Source organism: Hemibagrus wyckioides, linkage group LG11, assembly GCF_019097595.1.
Source record: "Hemibagrus wyckioides isolate EC202008001 linkage group LG11, SWU_Hwy_1.0, whole genome shotgun sequence".
In the NCBI taxonomy this organism is placed as follows: domain Eukaryota; kingdom Metazoa; phylum Chordata; class Actinopteri; order Siluriformes; family Bagridae; genus Hemibagrus; species Hemibagrus wyckioides.
The window spans coordinates 6,337,613-6,356,474 of NC_080720.1; positions in this window are offsets into that span (position 1 = coordinate 6,337,613).

Sequence of the window (18,862 nt, forward strand, 5' to 3'; positions counted from 1 at the left end):
GGATGACAGTGTAAATTTTGTAGTCTCCACAGATAATCCAAAAAATAGACAACTTTCATCTGAAATAAAAAGCAGGACAATCCTAGACGTATTTAATGAGTTAACTGGATGATTCTTCCAGGATGGAAATGAAGTTGATCATAGCATCTTGACTACCTTTATGTTGTTCTTTAAAACAAAAGTCAACTGCAGTAAATATTAACTGTGTGCTCCTATCTATCTATCTATCTATCTATCTATCTATCTATCTATCTATCTATCTATCTATCTATCTATCTATTTCTCTATCTATCTATCTATCTATCTATCTATCTATCTATCTATCTATCTATCTATCTATCTATCTATCTACCTGTCTGTCTGTCTGTCTCTCTCTCTTTCTCTCTCTCTCTCTCTCTCTCTCTCTCTCTCTATATATATATATATATATATATATACACTCACTCTAGGGGAATTCTCCTGAAATGAATCATTGATATAAGAAAACAAATAGAAAATTTACACATATATTTTTTGTTTTTTTATATTGTAATTAATCTTGGTTAATGAAACGTGATTATCAATGATCTTGTAGCCATTCTTGGATAAATCTCTAGACATTACTAGACAGAAAAGACAAAGGACATAAGAAGGACTGAGGTTTACCTCAGATAGACAGAAAAGAGCTGCCATCTCTCCATGAGGTCTTTCACAGCAGGGCAGGGCTTAATGACTTCTAATCTTTCATATGAGAGAAATCTTCTCCATTATCTCACCAATGACCTTTATGTTGTTTTTCTTGTGGATTTCTTTGAATAGCTTAGCTCTCTCATTCCTGAAAGTTTCTTGTGGAATGAGACTTGCCTTTATTACATTGCATCTCTTTTCTAAAGTTTCTTCAGTTTCCCTAATTAGAAATAGTGGCATATAGTTTATGTCAGACTTTCTGGGCTTTTTCATGCCTACAGGATGAGTCTTTTTATTTGTCATCTTTGTTTTCAAACAGGTCACCTCCAGATCTGGACAAGAAAGCTGACTGCCTCTTAATTTTGCTCAATAATTGCCTGTCTTATTTGATCCTCTCTCAGTATCCATACAGTCCATTAAATGACCCTGTCTCTTTGAGGCATGGGTACCTTTTGATCAGGATGTCTTCTGCATTCATAATTTGGATACCTGTTGGGTTTTGAAGGTGTCTCAGCTAGTGTCTTTAGTCTCAAGAACATTACTTATCACTCTTGGACTGTTTAAGTGAGTAAATCTTAAATTATTTTATTTTATTTTTATTTAAGATTAGAAATATCATGAATAGTATTTATTAAAATGAAGTAAATGTTCAATATCTTGAATATATATAATATTTTTCACTATTTATAGACACCTATTTAAATGTAAGCTAATGTATGATATTTAAGTACATTTTATTAATATTTTATGAAATAATTTTTATGCACTGAACACCCTTTGATAACCTACAGGTGATAAGCATTTTTCAATATAAACACTTAAGTATTAAGAAATAACCATTTCCTTAATAACTGTGAATATGACTGGAATTTTTAACCAAACACAAAACAATACTGAAACTTTTTAGAATTTTACTAGTGAACTGTAGGAAATCTTTACCGATAGTCAGTGGTAGAAATTTCTTTCTAAGACAAGTGTAAATAGTGAAGCTAGTTCACATCTGTGCATTTCTTTCTGAATCAACTTTTACACTGAGAATTTGGGAAAGCAATGAAGATGAGGAGCTCCATATACAGTATTTAAGGCCTTCTGGGTGAAACTTTTACATGAAGATGGTTGAGAACATGCCAAGAATGTCAAGCTTTATTAGAAATAATGGTAAGAATTTAAAGTGTTTTGATTTGTTGGACATGTTTAGTAACCGCATAATTCATTACCTGTTATTTCATAATGCTTGATCATTTTAGAATTTGACCTTCTTTGGCTTAGAAATTGTAGTATGGTTTCTTATGTTATGTAGATATTTGAAGTGAGAACTAAACAGAAGAGGACAGATAATTCTACATGTCTTGATATAACACATTTGAGGAAGGTCTTCCATGGTATGGCTGTCAAAAGCTGAATACATTTCCTGGGCATGATAAGAAATGCTGTAGTTATGCAACAGTTGCATTTTAAACCTTTTTAATCTAGTGCTGAGCATTTAGAGATGTATTGCACTTAGAGACGCAGTAAATAAGAGCTGTCATGTACTGTAGCAGTAGCAGTCATGACCTTGTTGGTTTCACAGAATCTAAACACAATGGAAATGATAAATAATACAAAAATAATCAAGGCAGGATTTTACCCAGAAGTCAAAGCATTCATTTTTGATCAATCAAAAAGTGACCACTTTGGGGCCAGAAAACTGTGAATGACTGAGTGAAATGTGAAATTAGTGTTACCATCTAAATAGTTTTCAATAGTAGAACATCCCAAAGTGTGTTATTCCTCATACAAAAAACAGCAAAAAAAAAAAAAGAAAGAAAGAAAAACACCCACCATTTTCATTCATTATTGAAGGAAGTCCTATCTTTTTTTGTATCTACTTACAGTTTATTTAATTTTGTATGAGCATCTGTGAAGCAAGATATATCCTGTTATCACTTCCTTGTAATAATTATGTTTCTCTCTTTTGAAGTTATTTGGAATAATTTCTTTTATGTTTTATTTGAATTATGCATTACCACTTAATATATGTTTAGAGAGCTTGTTAGCTGCACTGGGGAAAACCGCAGCACTGTGTATCATAAGCAATAAGCTCCTGAACCAGGATAATGTATATGCTAGCCGAATACACACAAAAGCCAGCAGCATCATTAAAGACTCCTCCCACCCAGGATACAGAATGGCTGTGCCTTTACTGTTGGAAGGATGCACAAGGCCATCAAGTCCCACACAAAAGACTGAATTGCAGCATCTTCTCTATAGGTTGAGCTGTCATCACCCCTACTGTTACATCATTCCTCAGGACTTTACTGATCTTTGCTACTTTAAACTAAGCTTACCCTCTAAGAAATACTCACTACAGTACATTTTTGTACTATACAGTTTACACTGTCACTTTATACAACATGCAACATGCCTCTAATGTCTTTATTAAAGTGCAATATACACATATCAATTTTAGTACATGTCAATAATCAAGAAAATACATTCATTTGTATTTTTGAAAATATGTTGCACTGTATTCTTCCTTTTTCTTTTTTTAACTTCTTAATTTCAGGGTGGTGGTAGCACAAGTGGTCAAAGCTCTGGGATGTTGATTGGAAACTCAGGGTTCAAGACTCCACCAAGCTGCTCCAGGGGTGTTGCATCATGGCTGACCCTGTGCTCTGACCCCAACCCTCTAAGAATGGGATATGTGAAGAAAAAAATCACTGTGCAGTAATGTATATGTTACAAATAAATGCTACTTAACTTAATTCAGATTCCTTTCATAAATGTTTAAATATCCTTGATGCTTTCTGAAAGCTGCCATGCTTAATTTCACTGTATTGTTTACATTGATAATGAAAATTATCTCTTATCTCACAGGTTAACATTCATGGTCAGGGATACTATATCCAAACCTTTGCTCACTTATGTTTAAGGTTTTAATGGTCTTGGTCTGTGGACAATGTGAAACCTGTATTGTTCTCTGATGAGTCCCTTTTCTTCCCCACATCCACGAAAGTGACGGTGTGGAGAAGTTCCAAAGAAGCTTATCATTAGGACTGTTGCATGCAAGAGTGAAGCATGGCAGTGGATGAGTGATGGTTTGGGCTGCAATACCATGGCAATCCCTAATCACACTACTTGTGCTAGATGTGTGCATCACTGCCAAGGACTACCAAACCTTTCTGGAGGCTCATGTGCTTCCAATGTTTCAAACACTGCACTAATACACAAAGCACTGGTGATTGAATGGTTTGATGAACATAAAAGTGAAGCTAAACATCTCTTATGGCCTGCACAGTCACCAGATCTGAATATTTTTGAGCTACTTTGGGGTTTTTTGAAGTTGCAAGTCAGGAAACATTCTTCTACTCCACTAGCATCACAAAGTGACCAGGGCAATGCTCAAAGAGAAACGGTTCAAAATGCTTCTGACCACTCTGCTGGAATTGTATCTGTAATGAACTGATGCTGTGTTTCTTGCAAAATGTTTGGTTTTATTGTCCAGCTTCTAAATACAAAGAATGTATTCTGTTGACATAACAGATTTAGTGTAGAATTTTTATTCCACATTAAATGAATCACTAATGCACATTTTAATCTTCTGTACATGATGGATAGATTTTGGAAAGGATAACATAAGTATTAGATGAATTCCCTCTTATGTACAATGCATGCTTCTGTAATTATCTAGCAGCTTTGTTTTAGTGTCTAATACATGATCTCTGTAATGAAGTGCTACTTTGCAGCAACGCCTGATTAAAATGAAAAACACATTCTGAAATCAGTTATACTTTATACTTCATTTGTTTCGCATGGCAGGGATTTAGCATGGGTTCATACAGATTGAGTATCATTTAATTTTTTTCTTGTTCACTGAAAAATACACCAGCAGTGATCAATAATTACCTACAAATCTCCGTTCTCCATTTGTATGTGCAATATGGCCTCTTTTCATTTGGATTTGATTACAGTGCTTGAAGACACAGTAGTAGCGCGTTAACAACCACTCATCCCCCCCAACCACCCCATCACCCTTTCAGATCAGATGAATATGAAAGCTGTCTCTCACATTCATTTTCCTTCACTGTGGGCGTATTTCAATATATTTGCTAAAAGGAAGCTGGAAGGCTGTTCGAGTATTATTAATTTAGTGATATGATGGAAATGATTACAGGCTCATTTTAAACATTCGTTTCCTCAGGCAGTGAATGGGAAATAGAAATAATCTGGCCAATGCAAGTGAAAAATTTTACTCTATATTTGATACTCCATTTTTTTTAAACAACATGGAGTTATCTTTACTATGTTATGAAATATTCTCATATTGTACTAGTACTTTTAATAGTTTTACATTCTTTTTACTAATATAAAGATAAAATGATAAAATAAAGATAAAATAAAATACTGAGATTACAATATCTGGTTAATACAATATTGCTGTCATGTTGCTTTCCAGATCACAAAATTCAATTAAATTCAATTTTATTTGTAGAGCACTTTTATCGATAGGCATTGTCACAAAGCAGCTTTACAGAAAAAACATAAATTTAGGATGTAAATTTTAAAGTGATAAATTTATCCCAAAGGAGGAAAATAGAGGCGATGGTGGCATAAAAAAACCTGTACGATATTAGGAAGAAAGCAGGCTAGAAACCATTGTGGGCCTAAATGTTATGCCATGGCCAACCTTCAAGGCAAATGCGATACCCACCTTGAAGTACATCATAGTAGAAAAAGAGAGGCACAGAGAATCTACTGGTACAGCTATCTAAGGCTTATTTGGTGGAGTTGGTGCGAAACAGTCAAGAAAGCCAGGAAAAGAGGAAGAAAGAGGAGAAGGAAAATGTTGCTAAGAAAGTGGCAGTAATGGTAGTATGAACCCCCAACCAATGGTGACGCTGAAACTTCATGCTCCAACCATGTATCAAAATCCACCAGGAATAATGGGATACCCTGTCTGGCCCAAGTATCCCCCACAGCAATGAGGATGGATATATAGTACAAGGTAAAGGACGGGGCAGAGGAGACTTGGGAAAGGCACCTGAACCGAGAAACCCCTGGATGATGAGAGGATGCGGAGGAGGCTGTTGGAATTGTAATGAATTTTGAGAGGAACCAGACTCAAAAGGGAATTCATCCTTATCTGTGTGACACCTGATTAAAAAAGTGCGATTATAAATCATTTCTCTTCTCTAACTGTTTACTATATAGACAAAACGTGAAATTGTGTTACCAGGAAATACTTTCTAGTATGACAAAACACAGAGCCGCCTACAAACAGGACCAGAGAATAAAACTCCCAGAATAAAGAATACAAAATACACAGCCTGCAAACATTGCTGCCAAGGACGACTACAACCATTCATTACAAGCTTTCTCACATTCTCTGTTAATCTGATTACACACGCCTCAGTGTCACATACCTGTCTATATCCCAAGCCTTATGATTCATGGCTTTTGTGTTAAGATTACAACTACGTTTCTGGTTTCTGATTTATGTCTTTGTCTCTTGCCGAAGTATCTCTGTTTACACATTGGCTGACTTCTGCCAGTTTGTTGACTTTGTATGTTGCCCATCATTTCAGATTTGATTGCCATTGTTAAAATAATGAATATTAACCTGCAACTTTCAGCGTTTACACCACTTGATACATGCCTTGACATTTCTGTTGGTTGTGTGTGTGAGGTGAAATCATGAATATGATATGTAACCAACATCATGTGGAAATGTTTTTATGTACTATAATCTTGCCCAAGGGTTGGTAAAATGTTACTTGTTGAATGAGATACCATATGAATGAAGCTTTGATCAAGTTGCTGGATAGCATAATGGATATAAATCCTAATCATTTCAGTCTGTAGTCAGTTCAGTTCAGTTTGTATTAAGCTACTGGCCGTGATTAATTCTTTTGTGGCTCTCAGGTCACATTGACCCATTTATTATTCTGAATTTAAAAGAAAGAAAGAAAGAAAGAAAGAAAGAAAGAAAGAAAGAAAGAAAGAAAGAAAGAAAGAAAGAAAGAAAGAAAGCGTGGCAGCCATGGCTTATTTTCTGTGAAGAGCATAAAACGAATCTGAATAAACATCCTATTCCACACTACAAAATAACGACTTATAAAGTTCTCAGGTCGATTTGACCCAAAGGTAATGCATGGTTGAGAAGAATGCATGAAAACAGTCCGGTCAAGGAAATTCTGAAATTAATACATGAGTTCATGTCAAAGACACAAGACATAAGACACAAATCCAGAGAAGTGAACAAGTATATAATAAGACAGAGGGTTTTTCTTTTTCTTTTTTTTTTAAGAGTTACAGTTAAACACAATAGTTTTCAGTGGTCCTGAAAGTTATTAATGTTTTCATAATGTTGATTCATTGCTTATATCACACAAAATCAGATGTAACATACAGAAGTATATTTCAAATATTTTGCAGCTATGTCACAAATATAGTTTGTAAGGGAGCTAATGATACTGTAAACAAAAGAACCCAATGGAAGCAAAAAGTGAGGGCTGCACAAGGGTTAAAAATGCGCTGTCATGTTATAATCCTAAAAACAGATGAGGATGGATTCCCTTCTGAGCCTGGTTTCTCTCAAGGTTTCTTTCCTCATATCATATCAGGGATTTTTCCTTGCCATTGTTGTCTCAGGCTTGCTCATTAGGGATAACTGTTTGGGATATATATTAATTTAATTAAAAATTTTGTCCTTTTTTAACATTTCTGTAAAGCTGCTTTTAGACAATGTATATTGTTAAAAGTGATATACAAATAAATTCAACTGAAAATAGAAGAGCAGATACAGAAATACAAAAATCTAATGGGAATGACCCGGAAATTTAGCGAACAGAATATGATATACTGAATTTAACCATAGTCCATGGGAATAGGACCCCAAATGTTTACTTTTATTTTCCATCACACTAATTACCACTGAACAAATGACATAAACCAACCACTGTTTAAAATGAAGGATGGTCTAATTAAACAGCTGGGCATCAGAGACTTTGCTTTCATAGACCAAACTATAAACAAAAAGCCCTTAATTGTTATAATATCACATTATTAGCACTCCTTTAACCACCTGCTAGAAATCAAATGAGCTGCTTAATCATTATTTCTTTTCATCTGATAATAGCCCATGATTGGTTAACACTATTTCTGTGTTATTAAGACAATTAACACTAAACCCTTTAAATTTTCAGCATAGACCAGACGAGTAACCATGCTACACAGGGTTAAAGGGAGTCTGGAGCATATTCCAGGGGACTCAAGGAACCCCTAGATGGGGCTCCAAGTCATCCTAGGGCATTCACATACACTCACTAAACCATTCACACCCCAGAGACAGTTTAGAGAGGGGTAGGCTGGAGTACCCAGAAAAAACCCTGAAGTACAGTGAGATACTGAGAAATCAGTAGAATCAGAAAAACGTAATCGATTGGCCAAGTATGTTTAAACACACACTAGGAATTTGGTTTGACTTGGGGACAAGTGAACAAAGGTTTGGATATAGCATCCCTGACCATGAATGTTGACCTATGAGGTAAGTCAGACTGTTGACCTTTTCATCACCAGTATAGACAATACAGTGAAATTAAGCATGGCAGCTTTCAGAAAGCAACAAAGACATTTAATCATTTATGAAAGAAAAACAAAGAATGTAATGCAAAATTGTTCTTTTTAAGAATGCACCTGAATATCTTAATTATTGAAATGCATATTGAGATATATATATATTGCAGTTTAATAAAGACATTAGAGACATGTTGCACATTGTATAAAGTGATAGTGTGATCTGTATTGTACAGGAATGTACTGTAGTGAGTATTTCTTAGAGGGTAAGCTTAGTTTAAAGTAGCGAAGATCAGAGCTGAGGAATGATGTAACAATAGGGGTGATGACAGCTCCTGCTATGGAGAAGAAGCTGCAGTTCAGTCTTTGTGTGGGACTTGATGACCTTGTACCTCTTTCCAGTAGTAAAGGGACAGACATTTTGTATCCTGGGTGGGAGGAGTCTTTAATGATGCAGCTGGTTTTTATGTTAAGTCAGCTAGCATATACAGTATCCAGGTTCAAGAGCTTACTGCTTAATAGTAGAAAGTGCATAGTAATGCAAATAACAGTAGTGTACATTACATATGATGACTGCTTGTTGTCACAATATATAGTACCGCATGTGTGAGTTGTGCAAGCAGCAGTAGTGTGTGTGACATATGTGGATGAAGTGATGAGTGTTCTTACAATACAGTATTTATAGATGTAAAGTGGAGTGTAACATGTTTGTAAAGAGCATGGTAGTGCTTTTATTAGCTTATAAATAGTATTTGCTCATTAGCAATAGTAATTTACAGTGCATCACAAAAGTATTTACAACGCTTCACTTTTTCCACATTTTGTTATGTTGCAGCCTCATACCAAAAGGGATTAAATTGATTATTTTCCTCAAAATTCTACAAACAATACCCCATAATGACAACATAAAAGAAGTTTGTTTGAATTATTTGCAAATTCATTAAAAATAAAAAAACTGGGGAAAAAAACCACATGTACGTGAGTATTCACAGCCTTTGCTTAACACTTTGTTGAAGTACCTTTGGCACCAATTACATCCTCAAGTCTTTTTGAGTATGATGCTACATCTTGACACACCTATTTTTGGGAAGTTTCTCCCATTCTTCTTTGCAGGACCTCTCAAGCTCCATCAGGTTGGATGGGGAGCGTCGGTGCACAGCCATTTTCAGATCTCTCCAGAGATGTTCAATCAGGTTCAAGTCTGGGCTCTGACTGGGTCACTCAAGGACATTCACAGAGTTGTCCCATAGTCATTCCTTTGTTATCTTGGCTGTGTGCTTAGGGTTGTTGTCCTGTTGGAAGATGAACCGTCTCCCCAGTCTGAGGTCCAGAGCACTCTATACATTGCTGCATTCGTCTTTCCCTCAATCCTGACTAGTCTCCCAGTTCCTGCCACTGAAGAACATCCCCACAGCATGATGCTGCCACCACCATGCTTCAGTGTAGGGATAGTATTGTCCCGGTGATGAGTGGTGCCTGGTTTCCTCCAGACATGCCACTTGCCATTCAGGCCAAAGAGTTCAATCTTTGTTTCATCAGATAAGAGAATTTTGTTTCTCATGGTCTGAGAGTCTTTCAGGTGGGTTGTCATGTGCATTTTACTGAGGAGTGGTTTCCTTCTGGCCAATCTACCATACAGGTTTATTGGTGGGGTTCTGCAGAGATAGTTGTTCTTCTGGAAGGTTCTCCTTTCTCCACAGAGAAATGCTGGAGCTCTTTCAGAGTGGCCATCGGGTTCTTGGTCACCTCCCTGACTAAGGCTCTTCTCTCCCTAATTGCTCAGTGTGGCCGGGTGGCCTGCTCTAGGAAGAGTCCTGGTGGTTCCAAACTTCTTCCATTTACCGATAATAAAGGCCACTGTGCTCATTTGAATTTTCATTGCTGCAGAAAATTTTCTGTACCCTTATCCAGATCTGTGCCTCAATACAATCCTTTCTTGGAGGTCTACAGACAATTCCTTGGACTTCATGGCTTTGTTTGTGCTCTGACATGCACTGCTAACTGTGGGACCTTGTAAAGACACATGTGTGCCTTTCCAAATCATGTCCAATCAACTGAATTTATCACAGGTGGGCTCCAATCAAGTTGTAGAAACATCTCAAGGATGATCAGTGGAAACAGGATGCACCTGAGCTCAAAGGCTGTACAGAATGTACATGTGATTGTTTTTGTTTTTTAAACTTCTTTCACGTTGTCATTATGGGGTATTGCTTGTAGCATTTTGGAATAATAATGAATTTAATCCATTTTAGAATAAGGCTGAAACATAACAAAATGTGGAAAATGTGAAGTGCTGTGAATACTTTCCAGATGCACTGTATTTTAGACAATCAGTGTCTCTGTGGAATCCCAATTAAACCTTTAAATGCAAATATTCACCATTTTTTTTTTATTTTTGTGGGTGACCAGGCATGAAAATGTAAACTTGCTCTGTGATTTCCTAACTACATATAGAAGAAAATTCTCACATATCCGAAATATTAGGCTGATGATCATTTCAAGACAATAGTCTTTTAGACTTGTAGAGAACACTATTTGTGTGGTACTCTATTATACTCTAATAGAAATTATTTGTCTCATTTTAATAAGTTGTTATACAGTATAAGTAAAAAAAAAAAACTAACGCAAAAGTAAATTTGATGGACAGTGCTACATGAAAAGTCTTAACTTGCCAGTTACTGAGTGTCACGTTTCATAACATAATGGTCTCTGTTCCGCCACCACTGGCCAACATGGCCGCCTGTTTCCCATTATGCATTTTTTTCCTCACCCTTTTTATATACCTTTTTGCCTCACTTCCTCATTGTGATGTATACTGTATGCTCACTTCATTAGGTTTTTGGCGTTTCTAAGTGGTTGTGATTTATACTGTGATTTTCCCTACTTTTTGATCCTGTCTAGCTTTGATATTCTTGTTTTTGACCTGCATGATTTTGATTGTGTTTTTGCTTGATGTTTTGGATTTTACGTTTGCTTATTCTTTGCCTATTCTTGTTTTCGTGAATGTTCCAATACTTTTGTCTATTCCTGTTTTCGTGATTTTTCCCACACTTTTGCATACTCATATTTTTTGTGACAATTTGTATTATTAAAGCCTACATTTGCATCCAACCCTCTGAATCTGCCTCATGACACTGAGGGTAAAATGATGATATTGTTATGATTGTACCTGGTTCACCCATTACCCTGAACACTATGAAATTATATAGATTATTTATGGGTAAATAAATAGCTTATACTGTATATGCCATTTATTAAAGGTAATACTTGTCCTTTTTTGTGATATGCACAGTCAGCAGCAACAGTGTTTGATTATATGACCTTGAAAAGAAGGGCATAGATTTACAAAGGCAGGGGAATCTGAACATTGATAATCTTGTATTGGCCATGTTTACGAAGGAGATCATATCTTTTATTTGGTTGACCTCACATACATTGAATAGGTTTTGCATTGGCCTACTTCAATTCCTTCAAAAAAAAAAAAAAAGTTCCCTATTCTTAGATACACTGCTGTTGTGAAGCACCACCTTTTCTTTGCAGGTTATTAATACTGACAGACCTGCTATGCTTTCACTGCCTACTATACAACATTATTGGGTTTTATTGAAGCTCCCTATATGACCATTCTTGACCTTTTACCTTATAGAAGGCCTCAATAATTGAACAGTTGCTGCAGGGATGAAGAGATATCACTGGTACATGTTGCTAGGCAATGTTATCTCCTTTTAGACTAAATACCTATGATCTCAGGCATCCAGGCGTAGATGGTAACAAGAAGAACTTATAGATTTCTGATAATCAGAAATATTTAGAACATAGCGTAATGCAGTTGAGAAGCAAACCTAGTACCCAGGGACTTGCTATGAAGAAAAGACTTGCTATAATTCAGCAACATGAACCATCCGATCAAATAAATACTTTTATTTACCTGAAGGCAATTTATTGAAAAGCATGCATTTTCACTTATTTTTGCCACCCAAAGAGTGCTGAACTACATTTCCCATCAACCCCAGCATATCCTAATCACTCACGCTTGACTCATGTTATTCTCATTTAGAAGCCCTATTTAAACTCTCATTTCTGCATCGAGCATTATTTGCTTATTGTCTTGTTTGTCTTGTGTGCGCATCACAGTTTTGCTCTTAATCTTGGTTTTCACCTTGCATCCATAGTTTATGGTTCATCCTAAAAAAATCTGCAATTATATCCACGTTGGCTGTTTGGGACATTTCATTTAGTGTCGCTGAATAGTCTGATTAGTGAAATGATGATATTGTCAAATAAAACAAAATGACTGAAGTTGACTGGAGAGAAAAGTCTTTTATTCTAGTAAGTTAAAAATAAGTTAAAAATAGATGCATCTCAGTGAACATGAAAGGAAGCATTACCTGAAGACTTACTCAAAATTATGTACACTTAAACATTAATGACACGTTATCTGTCCGATATGGAAGTTCAGCGAAGCTTTTCATTTATTTTTTTTTAACTGAAACATCACAAAGTTTAGTTGAAGAGGCATATAGGCTGTAGGCATGGAGCTTTAATAAGCTACACATACATCTTCCAAAGTTTTGTCCTTGCCTGCATCTCTTTTCTAAAGAACTGAAATAGGGGAAGAAATGTACGATCTAACATTTTGCTATCTTAAAAACAGTATATGACTGGGATACTGTGAATGCTTTTTCAGCAGGAAACTGAAAGCTCACATAACCCAGAGTTAGGCCATCTGTCCTCCTTCCTTCCCGCTGTGAAACATTTCAAAGCTCTCAGGCCATATATTAAAAAACCTGTGAAAACCTGTAACAAGTAAGGAAAAGTTGATTAAAGAAGAGACTGCAAGCAGGTTTTGGGGTGGATCTTATACTGCACACACATTAATAATTAAAGTGTTTCAGTCTATGATGCACTTAGAACTTAATGAGGGCTACTATTTAAAAACATGTTTATAATCAATGAAACTTGGCAGCTGGTTAAATATGCTGATTTTTTTATAGCTAAAATCTTAATACATTTCAATTAGAGAATTGAAAAAGGCATAGAGTACTCTGTTTTTAGTAGTAGTTTGGCAGGATATAAAAATTAAGTTTAATACTGTCATTACATCAAATTCCTAATAAATTATTACTGGCTCAGAATTCTGCTCTTAGTAATGTATATTTGCCCCCAATAACCAAAATGACATAAACATCAGCATTAAACAAGTTCACCAGCTGAAGGAATGTACACTGAGCATTCATTTTATCTATAAAACAACATACAGTGTATAATTCTATGTTATCATATCTGTACCTTTACTTCTTGTTTTCTCTGCATTGTTCCTTGCTTGATAGAATTTCTAAGCTCATATATAATTACACAATGTTTAAAGCAATCTATTTTATGTCGCCTCTAAGGCTAGACATGTCCTGGCTTCTCATTCTATGCTGAGTAATCAAAGAGCCTGGTCAGTACCATTATTATAGTTAAAAATTTGGAAACTTTTGTAGTCTATATGCACAGTATACAAAAATAAATAAAGTGTATATTCACCTCAAGGTACGACAAGGGTAAAATATACATTATAAAAGTCCAGGACAATATCTACAAGAGAGTTGGACAAAAGAACAGTATTCTTCTAGCATTATCTTTATCTTTATTACCATTTTGAAGGCAAAAGCCAGTTTTTCACAACTCATAACAATTCATGTTTCCATATATTTGTTTTGTCAAATCAATTATAGTATTAAAATGACTTAGAGATAGATTTATTTTTATATATAATTGACTATATGGAAATTTCAGTGGGTCAAAAAGTTTCCTCGACTCTTTCTTTGTACAGTCAGCTCCCAGGGGTTAACTTGGATTGCACACATTTACCATGTGGGTACCATGAGCATTTGTACAAATGACTATATGCAAATTCAAACATTTTGGGAAAACATGGATGCAGCATTGTTCTGAAAAAAGACACAAATTAACTCACAGTGATGAACAAACTTTGGTTTGGTTTGAGCTGAACTCCACAATGAGATGGGAAGGAGGCATCAGGTACGAAATGTGTGTTTGTACCATTGGGTATATCACAATGGCCTGGAAAATCTGTCCTGCAATCCCATAATCCCATCATCATTTTGTGGGGGTGTTTGTGTGGGGGTGAACAACTCAGGAACCATGAGGAAGAAGGATTATCCAGAAATACAGTAACAACACCTCGAGACATCAGATGTAAATGTAAAACTCAAACAAAAACTGAGCAGTACATGTATCTTTACTGTAGCAAACCTTCAACATGGTAACAAAATGGTTTAAAGACTATTGGACTGGCCTTTACAATGGACTTTAGTGGCCTGAACTGAAAAAAAAAAAGTTGTGTCATTTCTGCCAGGAGAAATGAAAAAAAAAAAAAAAGAAGTGAAAAAATAAATAAAATAAAAAAAGAAATAAATAAAACAAATAAATAACATTTTTAAAAAAAAATCTAAGGATCATTCTCAAACTATCTGATACAGAATGAGTTCAAACACAAATTAAATTTATCCCTTTAGTACCATAATAAAATGACTAGATACCTTGATTGACGTAACACAGGAAATATATAGTAACATGTTTGGAAAGGTGGAAAAGCCTTTTAAACCCAGTGAAATGTCCAGGGGTGGAATTCCTCTCTTTCCCTTCTATGGCTGGAGTTTGATTCCTGGACAGGGTACTAACCCAGCCACTGAGGGTTTAACTCTCAGTGCCAGACCCAAGCCTGTATAAAATGGAATGGCTGCACCAGGAAGGGCATCGGGCGTAGAACCTGGACTAAATTAAAATGTGCAGAGTTCACGATCCACTGTGGCAACCCTGAACAGTGGGCAATCTACGTAGGGATAATAATAACTTTTGTTTAAACCTTTAGAATTCAATAACCCCTGGACAAAAGATTACACTTTGTGGGTGAAATATGTTATGAAATCCAATAAAAAATGTGAGATAACAGTAGCAACACAAATGAATACAATCACAAAGATAAGGGTGTAAATCAACATTATAATAAAAGCAGAAAGCATGCAAATTCATTAAAGATGATAGTCCTCCATCAAATGTCATCCATCAACTTGTCATATTTGCATTTTGTCTCAGTTTAGTAAGCTAAAACTGCACCTACTACCATACACATGTTAAAACAAAACAGAGGGAAGTCATTCTTTTATCAATTTAATACCGTGCTCCTTAAAAGATCTGTAAAGAGATTTTATGGCATGTCCTATCCTGTCATGGCAATTTTTTGGCAATTGTTTTTTTTATGATAAAGGTGACTGCTTTCATTACCTGCTGTTATGCAGGGCAGGTTGGATATTGTGTGGTAATGTAGAGCTTATCAAAATGTGTAGTAAACAGCAAAATAGTTCATGGTGATCACACAGATTATAATTTAGCTCAAGAAACCAAATTAAGGTATACTATAAGATTTTAAATACACTTTCCTAGTCTGTGAACAAAAGAGCATGGACATTTGAGTTGGACATCATCAGAGACAAAAAAAAAAATGGAATCTGTTTTGTTGTGAATTTCTTTGTCATGTTACACTCCACAGTGATACTTAACAACTCATATGAAAGTAAACACTCTGGGATTTTAAGTTTTGTAACTTTTCATAAGTATTTCGGTTTTTACCGAAAAATAAGTAAAAATCCTTCAAAGTAAATGTTGATATCAACTTGCTGAGATGCCCCAAGTGCTTCTTCATAATTCCGTCCTCCTTTTAAGTGTTGGGACATTTTCGTGTGCAATAATCAATAATGGGTGTAATTATGGGTCTTTCATGCACTTTATACTTTCACCATTATCTTTCATGTACAATACAACTTCACCAATATCAGTTATTAAATTTATCAGCAATTTACAATCCTTGTGTGCAATATTACACTTCTACACTATTATCTGTGCAGTATTTGTATTTATTTATTCTCTTTTACAGTTTATATAACACAGTATATATTACTTTCTTTCTCTCTTCCATTTTTATTAGAGCAACTGTAACATGGCAAAGGAATTTCCCCCTGGGATTAATAAAGTTCTTTGAATCTTGAATCTTTGAATAATCATCTAAAATCTGAAGGCATTAATTGTAACAGCTAAAATTCTGTGTAAGGCTATCCAACAGAGGGAAAAATGTCTCAGACTGAAAGCCAACAGTGTCATGACAGGCCAGAAAAGCATTCTTTTTGTTTATACTGATCGAAAAAGTCTGATAAGTTGATCAGAATGGTGGCAGAATGGAACACCAAACTGGTTAACTGGCACTGACAGAATTAGTTCTAAAGTGAACTGAGCGTTAGTGTTTATTTTGTTAAAGCAGCAGAAATACTCCACTTGTATAGTATTTGAAGTTGCCTTTAACTAATAAACTATAATGTTGACAAAATCTGTAAAAGATTAGTAGTGTTTTTGATGTTTCTATATTACATGGTGTGAATTATACCATATGCCTGCTTAATGTTGGTACATAATATTTGATTTTATTTGACACTTTCCTAATAAATATAATGAGTTACTAGAGTAAGGTTTTGTTGGATTTTTTTCCCCAAAGGGCCAAATTTACTTTCAGATAATGAGGCCTTCCATTAATTCTCCATGGACAATATACACCCCCATAAAAGCAGTCAGTCTTGGTGAAGTCTTGCCAAGTATTGCACTGGCTAATCCTCTGACCGTATTTCTGCCCAAGCATTTTTCTGACCATGTTTTTTGCAGTTGTTATCACCAGACCCACCTTTGCTCTTTCACTATAAACGAAGAAACAAGAGCAACAAATAAATAAGGCTCAACTTTTTTGGCATCCGATTCGTTGTATTTACTTTGAAAGTAGATTATTTAAAAATTAGAGGCTGGGGATAATTTCTTTTCTGACTCAAATGATAGATTCACAAAGCAGTTAGACAGTCTTTGAGATAAACGCATAACACATCAGTAGAGAAATACAATAGCGAGTGTAAGAAATCGGGTGGTGGGTGGAGGAGAATTACTTTCTCAATCACTGCTTTTTTTTAAATGCCATTGAAGAAGAAACCAGAAGTAAATCGATCGAGCACGTGCTGACCAATCGCACTAAAGATCGGACGAAGGGACAGACAGCAGAACCATCCTTGGTGTGTGGATTGAATGAAGAAATTGGCTAAAGGTGGGTGCAGCTTTTCTGTTTCCCATGCTTGATTTTTGTAAGATTCATGGCATGGATACAGACCAAACATCTTTAAATAAGAAAGTAGCATTCACAGATTATGTTGCTCAGCTGTTTTTTACAGTGAAAGTGTTCTTAAATGAAAGTGTTCTTAAAACACCAATATTGATTCAGACAGATATAGTGGTCTTTGAGCTTTAATGAAAATCCTGCTATTTGCATGCTTCTCTAATTTAATACAACCATTTTCATCACAAATTATATTACTGACAACTTGAATAAAATCTTTGACATGCATAAATTTCAGAGTTTTTAATATTTACATTTACAGCATTTGGCAGACACCGTTATACAGAGCGACTTACACTTATCTCATTTATACAGCTGAGCAATTGATGGTTGAGGGCCTTGCTCAGGGGTGGCAGCTTGGTGGTCCTGGGATTCAGACTCACAACCTTCCAACCAGTATAGTCCAACACCTTATCCACTGAGCTACCACTGCTTAGCATTTGGTATTTTGTCCCTTTCCACTTATTAGATATTTTCAATCAGTATATGCAAATGAATTATTTTATAGTCAAACTTTTCTCTGACTATATTATTACCACTAACTAAAACTACACGTTATGGAACAGGTTCCATTTTTTTTCTCTGATAAAAACAGTGTGGACTCAAGTTGTAAAAAAAAAATCTTGGATTTAATTCTGATAATATATGAAAAAAATATATATTTTCAGTGTAGTCTCAGACTATGGACTCCACTGTAGATGCAAAAGCTCTTGTATTCATGCTTGCCAGTGTTTAAGTGCATGAGTATTGATTTTGATGGCAGATAATGATCACAAGACAACTAACGCATTGTGAAGGGCAACACTTTATTAGCTGTAAATATCTACTTGACCACCATCATAGCAAATCGTCCCTCTCTCTCTCTCTCTCTCTCTCTTACTTTCTTCTTCTTCTACTTTCATTTGTCCTTTCTTTTGGAAGCAATACATAAATACCAGTAACTAAAGGATATAACTAATTCTGAAACATTTTTTCCCTGTATTGATCAGATAATGTGTTCTAAATAGGCACAAAGATACAATACAGGTCTGAAAAGGAGGCACACTCCTTTTCCTTTTTTATTTTATATAAATAAAAGCCCATGAATCTGGGATTGTGCAGAATGCAACAAAGGAAAGGAAGCAAGAAAGAAAAAAATCATAAACAAACACACAGGAGGTTTGAATGACTGCACAATTCTGAAGCTTGTGGGCCAAAAAACAGAGAACATTCATTAATGTGAACATGCAGCGCTGCATAATGGATCTAAAAAGTCCATTACCTCATGCTTAGTAATTGTGTGGTCAGTGTCATGCTGGTTTAAATAATGCTACCTGTTTGTTTATTTGATAGGAAATTTCATAGGCAGGTAGCAACAAAAAATAGTAACTGCGTAAGCGGGAGCTATCATACACAACTGTTGTTGAGGCCAATTACGAGCTTGACAGA